The 19,227-nt window shown below is 41.2% G+C and overlaps 1 non-coding gene across 1 annotated transcript; it reads left to right on the top strand.

Moving 5' to 3' along the window:
- The first annotated feature begins 18,823 nt into the window (after positions 1 to 18,823).
- Positions 18,824 to 18,930, top strand: LOC136216241 (small nucleolar RNA R71). The gene has a single exon (XR_010683236.1). It is a non-coding gene; the product is annotated as a small nucleolar RNA R71 (small nucleolar RNA).
- The last annotated feature ends 297 nt before the right edge of the window (positions 18,931 to 19,227 follow it).

Here is a 19,227-nt window from a genome sequence, read left to right as displayed (position 1 = left end):
AATTAAAAAGAAAAACAAACCTAGAAAAAGTTTAATCCAAACTTGGGTTGCCTCCCAAGAAGCGCTACTTTATAGTCGGTTAGCTCGACATGGAGTTCCTTCCTAGGTGTAAGCTTCTACTCGCGTTAGGAACTCGAACTCCTTGAGAAATAACCCGTACCTACAAAACGGATTAAGAGCCTCTAATAAGTTTAATGAAAGCAGGAGGTCGAATTTAAACATATTATGAAAAAGTTTGGTTTGCTCCCTTTTGGATTCTCTTGGTAGGTCAAAGAGAATGAAAACTTCTGAGCATGAAGCAAACCTAAACTTTTCTAATTTTTTAGGAAAAGGTAGTTGAGATACACAAGTTTTGATTTGATCTTTTATCTCTATCACATGATTTAGAATTTCAGATTTTGAACCGGGGTTGCTTACCGCTTCCGTTTCCTCACTTACCTCGAGTGATGCATGTGATAGTGGACTTGGTTCTACCTTTTTGTCATTCCTCAAGAAGATGGCTTGAGCTGATTCCCTTTGTGGGATTTCTATGTTTTCCTTTATGCCTGGGAGAGCATCTCGGGATTGCTCTTGCATCTCATGGTTTATTTGAGCCAATTGGTTGCTCAAGTCCTTGCAAACCTCCTCGTTGATTGTAAGTCGGGCTGATATTCCTTTCAAAAGGGACAGCACCTCATCTCGTGAGCTAGAGGGTTGTGGAGGAACTTGGCTTGCTTGTTCGTGAGGGAACATTCCCAGTTCGTTTTCCCTGTGCTCATTAACAAACCTATTTGGAGGCCTCAACATGTTAGGGTTCCCGTAGGACAGATTTGAGTGTTGAGGTCTCCTCCAATCACTACCATAAAAGCTGTAAGAATTGGGGTTAGAATTATACCTTTGGTGATTACCCACAAAACTTACACTTTCATTGGTGTTGAGGCTCAGTTTCGCCATCAAGATATCCATTTTCTCATTTAAGTCGGCCATGGAGGGATTGGGAGCCTCATTCTCTAGGGCATGAATGTATTGTCTTGATGGGATAGTAAACTTTTGAGCTTGCCACTCGACTCTTTCTTGCCAATTCATTGATCAGAGAATGCTGAGAAAAAGTGAAGTTCTAGCACAAAAGTTGATAAGTAAAAGTATATAGAACAAATACAAAAGATATGAACAAGTATAGAAGTTATAAAGAATTATATATAAACAAGTATAAACGATATAAACAAAGGATATTCACAAGGAATGCCTAAACTAACAAATCGACCTTTGGTTCGATATTGCAGAAGAAATAAATCCCCGGCAACGGCGCCAAAAACTTGATTATTGGCGGTTGTCGTGTATTTATAGAATTAATCTACAATCCCCGGCAACGGCGCCAACAACTTGATGCGGCTGCTGCGAAACCTCACTAAGGGATAAGTGTACCCCGTCGTTATCAAGTAATAAATTTCTGGTTTAAGCCCAGGTTATCGTCCACAGGATTTATTTCTGCAAGTATCAAGCTACTCGGTCTCGGATGTTATCTAGGATTAGGGGGTTTTGAGTTTGGTTTGTTTAATTAATCTACTCCTAGGTTGAATTATGCTAATCCTAGCTAAGTTATCTAATTCTAACTAAGTTATCTAATCCTAGCTAGGTTATTCTACGCCTAACTAAGTTACTCTACCCCTAATCGATCTTTTACCAATGCAATTAACTGAATGAACATGAAGGGATACGATGATAACAATGATAGAATGTTTAAGCAATTGAATTGAAACTAAGTCACTTGTGTCTAAGGCGATTAACCCGACCTATCCTCCTAAAGTCCCTAGTTCGTGATTCCCTTGTAAGGCCAAAACTAGCTCTAAGGCTCAGTAATTTGGGCTTAATCTTCTATAGGGTCGTCAATCCTATAGGCACTGACTAGGTCAGATTCAGCTTGCAATATGTGCCAACCTAATTTTGGGATTATCGAATGAGTTAAACCAATCAGACAAAGCGTAAGACAAAGATTAAAACATCAAAACAATTGAATAAACAAAAACTATATTATATATCAAAGGTGGAAATATTGTCACGAAGTTACAATAAACCTAGAATTCATAGCATGTATCAGAGGCTAGACAGAATATAAAAGAAGAAAAATCCCTTTCAGGGAACCTGTCTACCAATGCAGGCGTCTTTCTAGGATTTAAGGATGGAGCTTGAGCAATCCTCGGTGAATGGAGCTTTGGAGGTGTCTTCAATGGAGGTTTGAAGGATATGGAGGAGGTGGAGAGGATTTCTCAAGGTGAAAGCTAAGAAAATTACAAAAGCAAAAGATATCTAAATTACAATGAAGAAATCCTATTTATAGTCGCGTCTCGGGCCTCGTTTTGACCTATTTTCGTGTCCTTATTAGTGTAGGAAGACGTGGGGCCGAACGTGGCTTCGTGGGGGCGGAATTGGTCTTTTTGACCAATTCCCGCAGGGCTGCTCGCCGAGCAGGGAAGGCTGCTCGCGCCGAGCAGCCCCCTGCTCGCCGAGCAGGCGCCTGGTGGCCTGCTCGCCGAGCAGGCCACTAGGGGCCTGCTCGGCGAGCAGAAATGGCCCGTGGGGCCCTGCTCGCCGAGCGTTTTCGCCCGAAGCGTGCTCGAATCATGCCGAGTGTCCTCTAAGTCCTTTTTCATCCGAACTTACACCTGCACACGCATAAAAACTTCGGAAAACATTAGTCCAAAAGCCAAATTGATCCGTCAATCGCTTATTTTGAGCAAACGCTTCGCTTGGTGCGACTTTTGACGGACCAATCAGCTTCAAAAGATAACGGAATCCTAATATGCATGCTATTTCGGCCGTATTTGCCTAAATTGATCACAAAACGAGCCTAAACGACGAAAAGTAAATAGAATGTTTCCAATTTCTAACTAACTCACACAAAAGCATTTAGATGCGAGAATTGCTCGCTTATTGACTAAATAACTCTAAAACCCGTCCTAAAACCGTACCCAAAGATAGGGGTTTTTGACCCCTATCAATACTGAGTAAGTTTTAGATACAAGCTTAGTCAACAGGTGACTAAGTCTGAATCTTTCCTTGAGTCAGGAGATAGCACTTGAGTCTATTCCTGAAATCAGCTTCTCAGTTCACTCAACTCAGCTTATGTTCTTTTTAGCATTTAACTAGGCAGTATTATAGCAAGCAATAATTTAAGGAGATAAGTGTTAGAAAGATATTACTCAGCAGACGTATCCTGGTTCGGCCTCTCCGCCTACGTCCAGTCCCCAGAATTCCTTCCGAGCTTTTCAGAATCCTCTACTGAGCTCTTTAAAGGTAAAGCACAAACCTTTTACGATAGAAAGCTGAGTATACAAGAGTACATTCCTCTATTCCTCTACTCACTCCTATTTCTACCGCTGAGTACTATGACCGAGTACTCAGCTTCTCCTTTCTATACTTCTAGAAATGATAAGTGATTGTTTGTCCTAAACAACAATTGCTAAGACACTTTAGATGAATTAGATCACTCTAGAATTCTACACAAGATTGGAATTGGTGTAAGATTTGCTTTGCTTGTCTCACAGAACTTCGAATAACAATTTGGTCAGCGTTTCGACTTGATTGAAGATCTGCATCGAATGAAGCATTTGAGTGGCCTATTTATAGTGACACTTGATGCACCGGTAATTTCGAATTTCGAAATAACCGTTGGAGGGAAATGGCTTCCTGTCGCTTTCACTCAGTACGTGCTCAACGTCCTCGACCAATCAAGTTCTTGTATCTTCTATCTTCGGCAGTGCTCAGCAGCTTTTCGTCAAACAAAACAGAATGTCTCCACATTTATGGCAAAGTCTTCCAGACAGCTTTCTGCGTCTTCTAAACTTTGCCCAAAGTAGACATACTTTGTCTTCAAGTTTATTCAGGTTAGCCGCTGACCTGACCTCCTTGTCGCTCAACTCAGCAGCTTCATCTTGAAACTTTTGGTCGACGGCTTCTCGATCATTCTCATTGCTGGGCTTGCGTTTTGTTCAGTTCGAGCTGCATTTTGATCTTGGGCCGTGAGGCTTTCATCCGTTGACTTGGGCTTGACTTTCTCTTGTGGGCCTTTGGGCCTTACAACTTAATGTCTTATGGATTAAATGACTCAACATTGAACAAACACATTAGTATGAATAAATCAAAGCATTTAAATTTAATGTATTAGAATATTTTTATCGTGGAGATTTAATTCTTGTTAAATAATTTTGTCAAATCAAAATCATGTGGAAAGGTGTTTCAACAATTTGTTCTCCTCAACTCAGTTCCTTCCTCCTTTAACTCTAACAGTACGGATAGGTATGAGGGGTTGATGATGATCTGTTTTTCATTAACATAGGTTACCATGAAGTTAATATCATCATTGGCGATCATCAAGTTTGAGTAGAACTTAGTTACTAGCCTCGGATAAGTCAAGCCATTTAGGGAGAAAAGTTTAGTCCATCCGTTTTTGGAGATCCATTCGCAATAAGGTTTCTCAGCTTCAACAAAGATCTTGGAGAACCAACGTGAGGGGAAGACGTCAAGGTTCTCAACGTCTGCGAATGCAGGAGAGAAAGTTCTTTCCTTAGGCTTCTTGTTCTTCTTCTGTTTCTTTTTCTTCGAAGGAGTTGAGTTTTCAGTGCAGGGATTCTGACCAAGGATGCTGACCTCGGCCATTGGCTGGTTATGCTGACCATGAGTCTGCTGTTGGGATTCGGAAGAGCAGGTTTCTTGGTACTCCCTTTCTGCTGGAGAAGAGGGATTAATGTCGGAACGATTGTCCTCGTATTGGTCACTTGATCGGTTCTGGGAATCGTCAGACATGGTGTTCTTGAGGAGTTCTTGAGAAATGCAGAAGAATTTGGGATTTGAGAGAGAGAGTTCGAGTGCGAAAATCAAGCGTAGAAAGTGAATAGTGAGAAATCTTTCACTATTTATAGCCGGTAAGTGTTGATTTGATAGGTCAGGGTAACGGTGGCAATTTGAACCATCAATAATCAGTTATTACTGACATTAATTGCGAGAAACGACACATGGTTTTACTAATGATGACGCTTACGTCATCCTAGAGGCTACTTAAATACGCGTGCAAACCCTAATTGTGCAAGTTTCTTTACTCAGCAACGAAGGTACTCAGCAGTTCAAGTGCTGAGTATTTAAAACAGGTTTATAGATTTGCATAGTAAAATCATTCAGCATTCATAGCAACTCAGCATGGAAGAATCACTTAGCATGTATTATACTTAGAATTTTATTGAAGAGGATTAAACAAATTGATAGCTTCTCTTAGTATGTTGAACTGATGACGAGCCAGCGGCTTCGTGAAAATATCAGCAAGCTGCTCATCCGTTGGGATGTAGGTCAGCTTGATCTCTCCCTCGAGTACACGGTCTCTGATGAAGTGATGCCTTATGCTGACATGCTTCATCCTGTTGTAGTGGATTGGGTTCTTTGATAGGTCAATGGTACTTTTGTTGTCACATTTGACTTCAATCATTTTAGTCTGAACACCATAATCATCTAGCTGTTGCTTGATCCATAGGACTTCGGCAACACAGCTTCCAGCAGCAATGTACTCAACTTCAGTGGTTGACAGGGATACTGACGACTGCTTCTTACAAAAGCAAGATGTTGGTCCCGTGTGATTAGTTCCAAAGGGGGGGTGTTAGGCATGAAATTGACTAAGTTTAAACATAATATTTATACAAGAATTGGGGTGTTTTCTGTTATATTGCGAGAATGAAGGGCTGATTAATGTTTTTTTTACAGATAAGTAAAGATTAAGCCAAACATGCTGGAAACAGCTTGTTTCGCAACTGCCAAAGAGGAGTGGAGCCTTTCTATGATCCAGCGGTCAAACGCCAGATAATCTGATGACGGACAGCGACAGAACAGAAGTGGGCGTGGCAGAGGCAGCAGGTGGAAAGGTGCTTCAGTGGCGTTACCTAAAGTAGCATGATGACAAGAAGTTTCGACCCTTGAGTGTTCAAGGGTCAAAAGGATCCATAATCATTTCTGATTGTTTAGTTTTAGTGGGAGTTGACTTATTTCTGTATTATTTTTGTAAGGATACTTTCGGGTACCAATTTTGGCCCCGGTCTTTCTCCTTTAAATAGATGTAGCAAAGGGAAGACTGGGAGATCGGATATTTTTGTTTAGAACAGAAAAGTCACTATTTAGGCGATAGAAGAAAGCTCCAATGGAGTTTCTGAATGTGAAAAGAACTTCTGATTACTCACTGCTTGATATGAGTGAGTAATCCATTTTGAATGGGCACGGCCAGTCCGGGCCGGTGATGTAAGACTTATAACTTTTGCAATGAATATGTAGTATTTTACCAATGATGTGTTGATGAGGGTTTATATTTCTGTGCTTCGGCATTTATGCATGTGATAGATGAATGTTAGGACACTGCTTGCATCTTCACTGATATCTCTATCAATCTCGCAACCTCGAAGCAGACATGTTAGATGGTTGTGTCAAAGGATTTCTTAACAGAAATGCAGCATTGATCTTAATGCAAGAAAGAATGTTCCTTTAGGACGCTATTGGTTCTAGTAAATCTTAGAAACTTAAGAACACACGAAAGTTGACTTAAGTGGGCATTAAAGCTGATACTTTGACTTCATTGGTATTATCACTAATTCGTTGGATTGTTGTATGACCTTGCACTACCTGTTCGGCAGTGCTTAGCCTGTTCTATCTTTTAAACTGTCATCTACTTGTCATATCTTTCATAGAATTAACACTCTTTTGTCTTAACTGACCAAACTCAAACAATCAACCCTACTAAGAAGATACCTTTACACACACACACTGTTCAGCAACGATTTTCTAATATAATTTTGGATCTCAATCCCTGTGGAGACGATACTTGACTTATCACTTTATTACTTGTATCTAGTACACTTGCTAGAATCTCATCAGAGGACAACAAGTTTTTGGCGCCGTTGCCGGGGATTGAAAGCAACAAAATTTATCTGAAATTTCTATGAAACGGGGTGTTTTTAATCTATTTGCTAAGGCGTGCAGGAAAAAGAAGTTCTCAACTTGTTTATGCGTAGAGCTGGACTTCCTGTTTTTCCTATCGATCTCGAATTAGAGAGAACGTGTAGACGAAACCGAGCGGGAGCTCGACGTGCTAGGCAAAGAGAAAGACAAAGAGAGAGAAGAATGGCTGGAAGAGGACCGGAACACGTTGTTCAGCCTGGTCCTGAAGGAGAAGGAGAAAACAACAATCCTCCAATCATAAGGATTAGAGATTACTCCCGACCCACAACAGAGGGACATTCTTCATGCATTGTGCTACCTAACGAGGGGAACAACATGTTCGAGGTGAAGGGATCCATGATACAGATGATCCAGGCCTCAGTACAATTCAATGGGTTTCAATCTGAAGATCCAAATGGGCATATTCAAGAATTCATCACGCTGTGCAACACTTTCAGATCAAACAGAGGCGTTTCTGACGACGTAATCAGACTGAAGCTATTTCTGTTTTCCCTAAGGGATAAAGCAAAGAACTGGCTAAGAAATTTACAGCCAGGAACGATCACAAGTTGGGAAGAAATGGCACGAGCTTTTCTGATGAAATATTTCCCACCTCGACAAGCCATAAAACTGAGAAATGAAGTGTCTCGATTTGTACAAGAAGAGGATGAGTCGCTAGCAGAAGCCTGGGAAAGATACAAAGAGCTGTTGAGAAGGGTACCAAATCATGGTATCCCTATGTGGATGCAAGTGCAAAATTTCTATAATGGTGTAAGCACAAGTTACAACTGGCACTCCGCCAGAAGTGAAAAAAAAGGGAAATGAAGATGTTGTGTCAAAATTGACAAGTCAGGTAGAACAGCTTGCTAGACAGCTGGGCAAGATAAATGTGTCTTCAATTCACAACCAACCACCATTCAATGACATTTGTGATTTTTGTGGAGGCCTTCATTTTAGCATCAACTGTCCCGGAGTTAAGCAGAGAAAGGGCGCACAGGCAGAATGTGATTACGCAGGGTATTATCAGAGGAATCCACCTAACCCATATTCCAACACGTATAATCCTGCCACAAGAAACCATCCGAATTTTGGATGGACAGGCCAGCCGAACCAGCAGGAACAACCGAGATATCAACAACAGCAAGGAGGACACTACCAAAGGCAACCTCAGCAGCATTATAAACAACCTGTACCACCAAAGGAAGATGTAGAGCCATATATGAAGACAATGATGATACAGTTCATGAAACAGACACAAGCATCAATTAAAAATTTGGAAACACAGGTTCACCAGTTAGCTGCCTCTACGTCAAAAGGGAAGGGAATAATGCCGAGCAACACAGAGCCAAATCCAAAGGGCGATGTCATGGCAATTACCCTGAGATCTGGTAAGCAAACTCAACCCATTATATCGACTGATGAAAATGCTGAATGCACAGGAACGTCCAAAGAAGCTGAAGGGGAGCAAGAACAAGCTGCTCCCAGTGAAGAAGAAACCAGGAAGACAACCTATGCTAGTAAGCAGGATCAAGGGGAAAGCGAAAGAATGTATAAGCCACCACCGCCATATGTTCCACCTGTGCCATATCCAACGCGATTGATCAACAAAAAGCTGGAAGAACATAATTCTAAAGTGTTGGACACCTTAAGGAAGTTGCACATCAACATTCCTTTCGTAGAAGCGTTGGCACAGATGCTGACATACACAAAATTCCTCAAAGACATCCTGTCTAACAAAAAGAAGCTGGAAAACATTTCCATGATCCAACTCAACAGAGATTGTTCGTCAATACTCCAAAACAAGCAGCAGCTACCTAAAAAGCTAAAAGATCCAGGGAGTTTTTCTATTCCTTGTTCAATTGGAAAGCTAAATATTGAAAATGCACTATGTGACCTAGGAGCTAGCATAAACCTGATGCCTTATTCTGTATATGCTAAACTTGGATTAGGAGAACCCCAACCTACTCGTATGTCCATTCAGTTGGCCGATCGTGCAGTATGTTCTCCTAGGGGAGTAGTGGAAGATGTGCTAGTCAAAGTAGGAAAATTCATATTGCCCGTTGATTTCATTATAATGGACATTGATGAAGACTTGCATGTTCCTATTATCCTAGGTAGACCATTTTTAGCCACGGGTAGAGCATTGATAGACGTAGGAGAGGGACAATTATTCTTGAGGATTAATGGGGAAGAAGTCGTTTTCAAAATGAACGAGGTAATGAGACGTGCAAACAATAATGATGACACGTGCTGTTTCTTGGATGATTTTCAAAGTCTTTCTACTTTGCAGGAACAGGACACTCTGGAGACTCTATTGGGAGAAGAGGTGAACATATGTGAAGGAACAGGCTGTTCCATTGAATCAAACCTACAGACACCTCCTTTCGATCCTACTGTTCCTACTCATCAAGAACCACCGGAGATACCGACTGTGCCAGTGTCTAAACCAGAATTGAAACCGTTGCCTGCTCACCTCGAGTATGTATTCCTTGAACCACCCAGCGGAAGCCCAGTCATAATATCCTCAAAGTTAACTCTTGATCAGAAGGCGCAACTCATGGCCGTTTTGCGAAGAAACAAGGATGCAATCGCATGGAAAATTGATGATATAAAAGGTATCAATCTGACAGTCTGTGTCCACAGAATCTTGATGGAAAAGGAACACAAGCCATTTGTCCAGCCGCAACGCAGACTGAATCCCCACATGAAGGAGGTTGTGCGAAAAGAGGTGATCAAGCTTCTTGATGCCGACATTATTTACCCAATCTCTAATAGTGTGTGGAGCAGCCCTATTCACGTTGTACCAAAGAAGGGAGGAACAACTGTAGTCCTCAACGAGAAAGACGAGTTGGTGCCCACAAGAACAATAACTGGATGGCGAGTTTGTGTTGATTACAGAAAGCTCAACGAAGCCATAAGGAAGGATCATTTCCCCTTGCCCTTCATTGATCAGATGTTGGAGCGGTTAGCTGGCTATGCCTTCTATTGTTTTCTTGACGGTTATTCAGGATACAACCAGATCGCAATTCATAGTGAGGATCAAGAGAAGACAACGTTCACATGTCCGTATGGGACCTATGCTTACAGACGAATGCCGTTCGGACTGTGCAACGCTCCAGCCACTTTCCAAAGATGTATGTTGTCCATTTTTCATGACATGGTGGAGCGGACCGTAGAAATATTCATGGATGACTTCTCTGTTTATGGAAACTCGTTTGATAGCTGTCTAAACAACCTCGAAGCCGTGCTTGTGCGAGATGCAAGGAGACCCACTTGGTTTTGAATTGGGAGAAATGCCACTTCATGGTTACGGGCGGAATTGTTCTCGGCCATAAAATTTTAGAAAAAGGGATGGAAGTGGACAAAGCGAAGGTGGAACTAATAGAAAAGCTGGCTGTTCCGGCCAATGTAAAAGATGTGCGAAGTTTTCTGGGGCACGCAGGGTTTTACCGCAGATTTATCAAAGATTTTTCAAAGATAGCGCTACCCTTGTCAGCCTTACTTCATAAGGAAGCGGAATTCTCTTTTAACCCAAGCTGTTTAAAGGCGTTTGAACTCTTAAAGAGCAAGCTGATCAACTCGCCTATACTGGCAGGACCCGACTGGGAGCAACCTTTTGAGATGATGTGCGACGCGAGCGATACTTGTGTGGGAGCTGTTCTTGGACAAAGGATAGAGAAGAAGTTTAGGCCCATTTATTATGCTAGCAAAACATTAAACGAGGCCCAGCAGAACTACACCACTACAGAGAAGGAGCTTCTTGCAGTAGTGTATGCCTTCGACAAATTTCGACCCTACTTGGTATTGTCCAAAGTAGTTGTGCATACAGACCACGCTGCGTTGCGCTACTTGTTCGCGAAAAAGGATGCTAAGCCTAGGTTAATCCGCTGGCTATTATTGCTTCAAGAGTTTGATCTCGAAATTAAGGATAAAAAGGGAACGGAAAATGTCACGGCTGATCATTTGTCAAGGATTTCTCACCAAGGCAGCCAGGAACAACCAGAGATTTTGGAAAGATTTCCAGACGAGCATCTATACGCCGCACAGCCTGCGCCATGGTTTGCCGATATTGCTAATTACCTAGCAAGTTCGCTTAAGGCACACAACCTGTCCACTAATCAGAGGAGGAAGTTTTTTGCTGAAATTAAATATTATTTTTGGGAAGACCCCTATCTTTTCAGGTTCTGCGCCGACCAAATTATTCGAAGGTGTATATCGCAGGAGGAGGGACAAGATGTTCTATGCCATTGTCATGACCGAGAAGCTGGAGGGCACCATAGCGCTAGCAGAACTGCAGCCAAGGTTCTTCAATCAGGTTTTTTCTGGCCAACACTTTTTAAAGATGCCCATCTATTCGTTAGCACTTGCAATGAGTGCCAACGAACAGGCAATATCTCGGCTAGAAATGCCATGCCCTCAACAACATAGTTGTTTGTGAAATTTTTGATATATGGGGCATAGATTTTATGGGTCCATTCCCTACGTCTTTTGGGAATAAATATATCTTAGTGGCTGTAGATTATGTGAGCAAGTGGGTTGAAGCAATGGCTAGTCCCACTAATGACGCCCATGTGGTTGTAAAGTTCCTAAAAAGGCTTTTTTCCAGATTCGGTGTCCCACGAGCGATCATTAGTGATCAAGGAACCCACTTTTGCAATGCCAAATTTGAGAAGCTGATGGGCAAGCTTGGAGTCTCTCACAGAATTGCCACACCTTACCATCCACAAACAAGTGGACATGTGGAGATTTCCAATCGAGAAATCAAAAGAATTTTAGAAAAGACTGTTGGCAGCTCTAGGAGAGACTGGGCAAACAAGCTTGACGATGCTCTTTGGGCATATAGGACGGCCTATAAAACACCAATCGGAATGTCTCCATTTAGATTGTTATACGGAAAATCTTGTCACCTGCCGGTTGAAATGGAACATAGGGCTTTTTGGACATTAACATTCTTAAATTTTGAGACACAGGCTGTTGGAGAACAGAGACGGTTGCAACTGTGCGACATGGAAGAATTCAGGCTGTTCTCCTATGAGAATGCAGTCATCTACAAAGAAAAGACCAAACAGTGGCACGATAAAAAGATCCAGGAAAAGGTCTTTCATGAAGGTCAAAACGTCCTTTTGTACAATTCAAGGCTGAGACTTTTTCCAGGAAAGTTAAAGTCACGATGGTCAGGACCATTCACAGTAAACAGGGTGTTCGAGCATGGAGCTGTGGAGATTTTCAAAAATGGTGATGCTCCTTTCAAAGTGAACGGGCAGCATCTCAAACCGTACCTTGAGAATGACCACAAGAGGAAGATTGACACTGTTCACTTCTAGGACCCTCCGCACCATTGATCAGAGACACAGGGTGTTCGCTACAAACACCAATTGCAGCAGGAAAGTACCCCTCCAACAATTCCTTTTTATTTTATTATCCCTCATCGTGTGTTAAGTCATTTACCTGATAACAATTACATTGTCTCATCTTTGCTTTAACCATGCATTCAAGTCAAATCGATATATTCACAAGGAAAAATATAAAACTTCTACCCTTGTCAATAAGAGTGAAGTTTTAAGTTTTGCTTGTGTAATCTTTGGAGGGATGTGGAGCTAGGTCGTAAGAGTTTTTGGGGGGGAATAAATTCAAAATAAAAATAATAAACACACAAATCAAAAGGATAAGGGACACGTCAAATCCACTATCATAGGCTATAATTTCAGCCTAAACGCCCCCTCGATAAAAAACAAAAGTGGATGGTGTGCCGTAAATGAAAGATTAATGGTACCCTCGCGTCTTTTCGCCTGGAATGGTCATCTCTCCATATAACTTATTCCAGGTGGCAGATTAGGAGTCGATCTTTAGGGCGGTAGTTCAAGAGATCTGTCTCCTCTTTTCTACTTAAAGGACACAGACTGCTGGGTACCCTAATTAGTCTTTACGCACTATTCTCTCTCACCTTTATCAAGAATTCTTTTCCTCATACACGGTTGCGGAGGCACCTATTTAGTTTGATTTACAGATGAGAACTCGTGGTTCGGGAAAACACGTAAAAGTCGAAGGCTCGACCAAGAAGGAGAAAGCAAAAGGCAAGATGACTAAACCAAGCACGGTCGCTTTCGTTCCGGATGAAAAGCTTGTGAAAAAACTCTCACAGTTCAAAGATGCTGAGGTACAAAAGTACTAAGAAGATCTGGCTAAACTTGAATTCGGGCCCATACGAACAGTTTGTGGTGACACCCTGAAGAGGCTCAAGCTTGCTGAACGAGTGCGCAAGCTCATGGAAGCAGGCCATTTCGGCTGCTTCTTTGAGATGACGGAGCCGGCATATAAAGAACTGACGTTAGAGTTCCTCGCTACTTTCAAGCACGATGCTGAGATCACTGACCCTGATGAAGAAGGGAAGTTCAGTTTCAGGCTCATGGGTCACACTCAGAGACCCTCGCTCAACATGTTTAACTGTTTGTTAGGCGCTTCGGACGATGATGACCTGGAGTCCGAGAGCTATACAGAAGCCTTTACCAAGACCCCTGATGTCTTTGACCCTACTGCCTTCTGGAATTCTATTTCGGGACAACAACATTATGACGGGAGCGTTTCCAAGGCGTCCAATATTGATGATTATGTTGTTTGTTACTTACATAAACTGGTCTCCGGCACAATCTTTGCTCATGAAAATCAAGCCATTATGCCGCATGCAGACCTTACAGCTTTGTGGAGTATGGCAATCGGGCCAATGATGAATTTAGGTTACTGGTTTGGGGAGTACATCAGTGCTTTTGGTAAAAAGAACTCTTCGATCATCTACTGCGGGAGAATTGTCACTAGAATTGCTGAATCCATAGGAGTTTTTAAGCCTGAGGACTACTCTCGGCTCACTATTGTGAACCACCCGGACTAGATTGATCTCCGGAGTCTGCAGAAAATGTTGTTTGGCAAACTGGTGAATGGAAAGTGGGTTTGGATGGCGGACTTTGTTGCGTCCACGAGAGTCGAAAGCCGGAAGAGGAAAAGTGAACCAACTGTGTCAGTCTCATCGGATTCCGAACAAGTCGAGCGGCCAAAGGATCTGGATTTCTATAAGAAATGTGCAAAGCTTTCTAGTGAGGACATCCTTGACAAGTTCCACGCCATGTTTGCTCAAAAACAAGCCAACCGAGAAATGATATTTTCCCTTGAGCAAAAATATGAGTCACAACAGGGATCGATTGACATGCTCAAAACCATCTGTATTGAGGAGCATGGCAAGGAAAGTCCATCCGGTTTTTCAGTCAAGAGTCCGGTAAGAAAAATGCCTGAAACACCTGCTAATGCTAATGCTAATGCTGATGCTTCCTCGAAAGGGGAGGGCATTCCTTCCACTGCGGATAGAGAGGTTAACTTCTCTCTTTCCCAGCCCGTCTGATTTGTCACCTTTGTCGTTGTCCTAGCATTTGGTAACATCTAACACCCTTATTCTATCAAATTGTGCACTCTGCCTATGTTATTATGCTATTATTGTCTATAATTTGCTGCCATCCTGATAACATTGAGGACAATGTTCCGTTTTAATTTGGGGGTGGGGAGTTACACATCACAATATATGCAGGCATAACATGATAAATGCTTATTCAGGTTGTTAATTTAATTGATTTGGTGAATAGCAAGTAGCCCCTTGAGAATCTTTGATGTAAATGTCCTTTGTAATCTTTTCTTTGCTTTCTCGTCTCCTTGTTTATTAAATCTCTTAAATTGTTTTGTGTTCACGGGAATCACTGTACAGACTGTGCGTATTATGATGGATTTGTCTAGTTTTAGTTGTTTGTTTGAATTATGTCTCCCCGAGTCCGGAAGTTCCGAAAATTTTGAAAATTTTAAATCTTCTTTCACAATTAGAAACCCTTGCCTTATTTCATTTCCCCAAAAATAGTGAGAACTTGAGCCTGCAAATGCATCTAAAATATGCATTGATGTTTTTTTCTGAGTGGGCCAGCACTCACTATCTTTAGGGAGAATTTGCCTTGGTTTGCCCTGTTGAAATGGAGATTCTTTTTAACAATCATAGGAGGAAAAAGGCAATTAGATTCCCTTTCCGCTACACAAAAAGCCACCTGTGCTCTGCACTCAAAATTTTAAGATAACCAACTTGAGCCATAACCTGTTCTTTCTAAAAAAAACCACGCAAAGAAACCCTTTCCTTTCACTGATATTCCTAAATACCCTGAATTCTGTCTTGTGCTTCAAAACCAACTGCTTAATTTGAAATCATGTGTTTTTAAAAAATACACAAATCAGGAAAACAAAGGCAATTGAGCAGATGGTGCTAAAGTAAAAAATAGAAAGGGGCCTGGGAATCATGTGTTTGGATAGGGAAATTTTTAATGATTCTTTACTATGAATAGAAAGAGTAGTTTGTTATGAGAATCAGGCTGTGTGGGTCGGGTAAGGAAAGAAATGCTAAGATGTTGAAAGCTGAGTAGGTTAAATAATTTGCATAAAGACATAATTGATACACTTAAATAGCTTCTCATTGTCAAACCAGAACCTGGGCCTAACATTACAACCTTTGTCAAGTCTTTTGGACTATGTTTGGAAGAATTTTGACCCATAGATTCAGGACCAAAGGGCAAACTCACACCCTAAGGGTGTGGTGACTGAGCTAAGGAGTGAAGTTGCATTTTTTCCCTATGGTAAATAAATTCCATACGAGAGTGAGTGAATTATTCCAGTCCTTAGTGAGGCATGTCTGGCGAGATGGTTGCTCCTTGTGAAAGCAGAAGTCTAATTTTAAGCTTTAAGGAATTTCTCGATTAAAGGCACACAGTTTAAAACAAGCTTTAACTTTTCAATGAGATCATAGCTCGCATCTGTCAACTACCCCGCTGAACAAAACAATTTCTTTTCTCCATAATCATTCTCTGTAATATTTCATTCCTAACTCTTCTTCTGTTGAAATTATTTTTTCCTTCTTACATTTGGTTGCTTGAGGACAAGCAAAGATTCAATTTGGGGGTATTTGTTAGGCATGAAATTGACTAAGTTTAAACACAATATTTATACAAGAATTGGGGTGTTTTCTGTTATATTGCGAGAATGAAGGGCTGATTAATGTGTCTTTACAGATAAGTAAAGATTAAGCCAAACATGCTAGAAACAACTTGTTTCACAACTGCCAAAGAGGAGTGGAGCCTTTCTATGATCTAGCGGTCAAACGCCGGATAATCTGGTGACAGACAGCGATAGAACAGAAGTGGGCGTGGCAGAGGCAGCAGGTGGATAGGTGTTTCAGTGGCGTTACCTAAAGTAGCATGATTACAAGAAGTTTCGACCCTTGAGTGTTCAAGGGTCAAAAGGATCCATAATCATTTCTGATTGTTTAGTTTTAGTGGGAGTTGACTTATTTCTGTATTATTTTTGTAAGGATACTTTCGGGTACCAATTTTGGCCCCGGTCTTTCTCCTTTAAATAGATGTAGCAAAGGGAAGACTGGGAGATCGGATATTTTTTGTTTAGAACAGAAAAGTCACTATTTAGGCGATAGAAGAAAGCTCCAATGGAGTTTCTGAATGTGAAAAGAACTTCTGATTACTCACTGCTTGATATGAGTGAGTAATCCATTTTGAATGGGCACGGCCAGTCCGGGCCGGTGATGTAAGACTTATAACTTTTGCAATGAATATGTAGTATTTTACCAATGATGTGTTGATGAGGGTTTATATTTCTATGCTTCGGCATTTATGCATGTGATAGATGAATGTTAGGACACTGCTTGCATCTTCACTGATATCTCTATCAATCTCGCAACCTCGAAGCAGACATGTTAGATGGTTGTGTCAAAGGATTTCTTAACAGAAATGCAACTTTGATCTTAATGCAAGAAAGAATGTTCCTTTAGGACGCTATTGGTTCTAGTAAATCTTAGAAACTTAAGAACACACGAAAGTTGACTTAAGTGGGCATTAAAGCTGATACTTTGACTTCATTGGTATATCACTAATTCGTTGGATTGTTGTATGACCTTGCACTACCTGTTCGGCAGTGCTTAGCCTGTTCTATCTTTTAAACTGTCATCTACTTGTCATATCTTTCATAGAATTAGCACTCTTTTGTCTTAACTAACCAAACTCAAACAATCAACCCTACTAAGAAGATACCTTTACACACACACACTGTTCAGCAACGATTTTCTAATATAATTTTGGATCTCAATCCCTGTGGAGACGATACTTGACTTATCACTTTATTACTTGTATCTAGTACACTTGCTAGAGTCTCATCAGAGGACAACAGGGGGTTAGGAACTAATATAACTTTTTCTCTTTAATTACGCTGAATTAATTCAATTCTTTGAGTTTCAGAACTCAGCTCTGGTCAGCGCGGTCGAGTGAGGCGTAAGACGGCTTTAGTCAGATACTTACTAAAACTGTTTTACTTGTGAGTTGGGAAATGACGCTTTTGTGGTCAGCTTCCAACTCAGCACTCTGATTTACTCAGTGTCAGCTTAAGCAATTTATCTACTGAGTAAATATAGCAAGCAACACATACATATATATAATTAAAGGAGAGTTAGAGATTACTCAGCACGACTTATCCTGGTTCAGCCTCTCCGCCTACGTCCAGTCCCTAGAATCCCTCCGGGCTTTTTAAATCCAATACTGAGCTCTTTAAAGGTAGAGCACAAACCGTTTACAAGGCAGTTGAATCTGCAAGAGTACCGTCCTCTATTCGTCTACTCAACTCCACTAAGCGCTACAACCCAGCACTTAGATTTTCTCTACCACTAAGTACCAAACTGAGTACTCATCACACTCTCTCAATACTATGATTGATACAATATTGTTCTCTTTCAGACAAAGAACACTTTAGATGATTACAAAGAAAATCACTCTAGCATTTACACAGGAATAGAAATTTGGTGTAAGATCTCTTTCTTGTATTGATGTGCTTTTGTATGTATGCTCTTATTCCCTTTTTGTTTTCACAATCGGCAAAGGATCCAAGAAGTATACTTGTCCTTTTATAGTTGTATTCAGAAGACTTGATCATTTGAATTCTGGATTTGTCTGTTGAATCCAAACGGCTCCTTTTTTAGACAAGGCTCTGGTCAGCTTCAGGTTTGCAAGCAAATCCTGTCGTCTGAATTCCGCAGGAGTCAGGTCTATCTTCTTCTCGCAGGTTTCGTCTTCTTGTGCCAGTTTGTCTTTTAGCAAGAGAACAGTTGATCCATGCATCTCGAAATTGGCTTTTGCGTAATTCCAAGGTTTCTATTATTGGTGCAGACAGTTGTCGGATCTTGTCTTTTAGCAAATGGAACATCCGCGTTGTCCTGAAGATCACTCAGCTTGTCTTTGATAGCCGTTGTTTGTACTGTTGCTGAGGTTGTTGTTGGTATTGACCTCTTTGTTCCTGCTGGTACCTAGGTTGTTCTTGTTGAAGTTGCTGTTGGGTCCACCCAAAGTTGGGATGATTCTCGAAACCAGAATTATATGTGTTTGAGTACGGATTGGGTGGATTTCTTTGATTGTACCCAACATAATGACATTGTTCTTGGTTGGCTTTGCTCGGTTTAACTCTTGGGCAGTTGATATTTAAATGGGGACCACCACAAAAGTCACATTCATCAGAAAATGGAGATTCACTATGAATGGAAGACATATTCATCTTGCTGATTTGCCTAGCAAGCTATTCCATCTGAGTTGTCAGCTTTGAAACAACATCAGAATCTGAAATCTTCTTCCCATCACTCCTCACCGAGTGCCAATTGTAACTTGTATTGACCACCCTTTCAAAGAGATCATATAGAGCTTGTGGTTCAAGATCTTCCGGGCTACCATTTGCAATGGACTCAATTTGAATTTTATAGGTATTGGTGACTCCATTGTAGAAATTCTAAACTTGCATCCACATGGGAATGCCATGGTTTGGTACCCTTCTCAAGAGCTCTTTGTAACGTTCCCAAGCCTCGGCTAACGACTCATCTTCTTTTTGCATAAAACGAGAAACCTCATTTCTCAACTTGATAGCTTGCCTTGCTGGGAAATACTTCATCAAGAACACACTAGCCATCTCATGCCAAGTAATTATTGATCCGGGTTGAAGGTTCTTCAACCAAATTCTTGCTTTATCCTTTAGAGAGAAAGGAAACAACTTTAACCTTGTAACATCATCGGTTACCCCCCTACTTTTTCTGAAAGTGTTACACATTTCAACAAAATCCTGAATATGAGCATTGGGGTCTTCATTGTGGTATCCACCGAACTGAACAACAGCTTGAAGCATGTGTATCATGGATGGCTTTACTTCGAACAGGTTGCT

Source organism: Euphorbia lathyris, chromosome 1 (assembly GCF_963576675.1).
Source record: "Euphorbia lathyris chromosome 1, ddEupLath1.1, whole genome shotgun sequence".
Classification (NCBI taxonomy): domain Eukaryota; kingdom Viridiplantae; phylum Streptophyta; class Magnoliopsida; order Malpighiales; family Euphorbiaceae; genus Euphorbia; species Euphorbia lathyris.
This window is presented reverse-complemented; position numbering and strand designations above follow the sequence as displayed.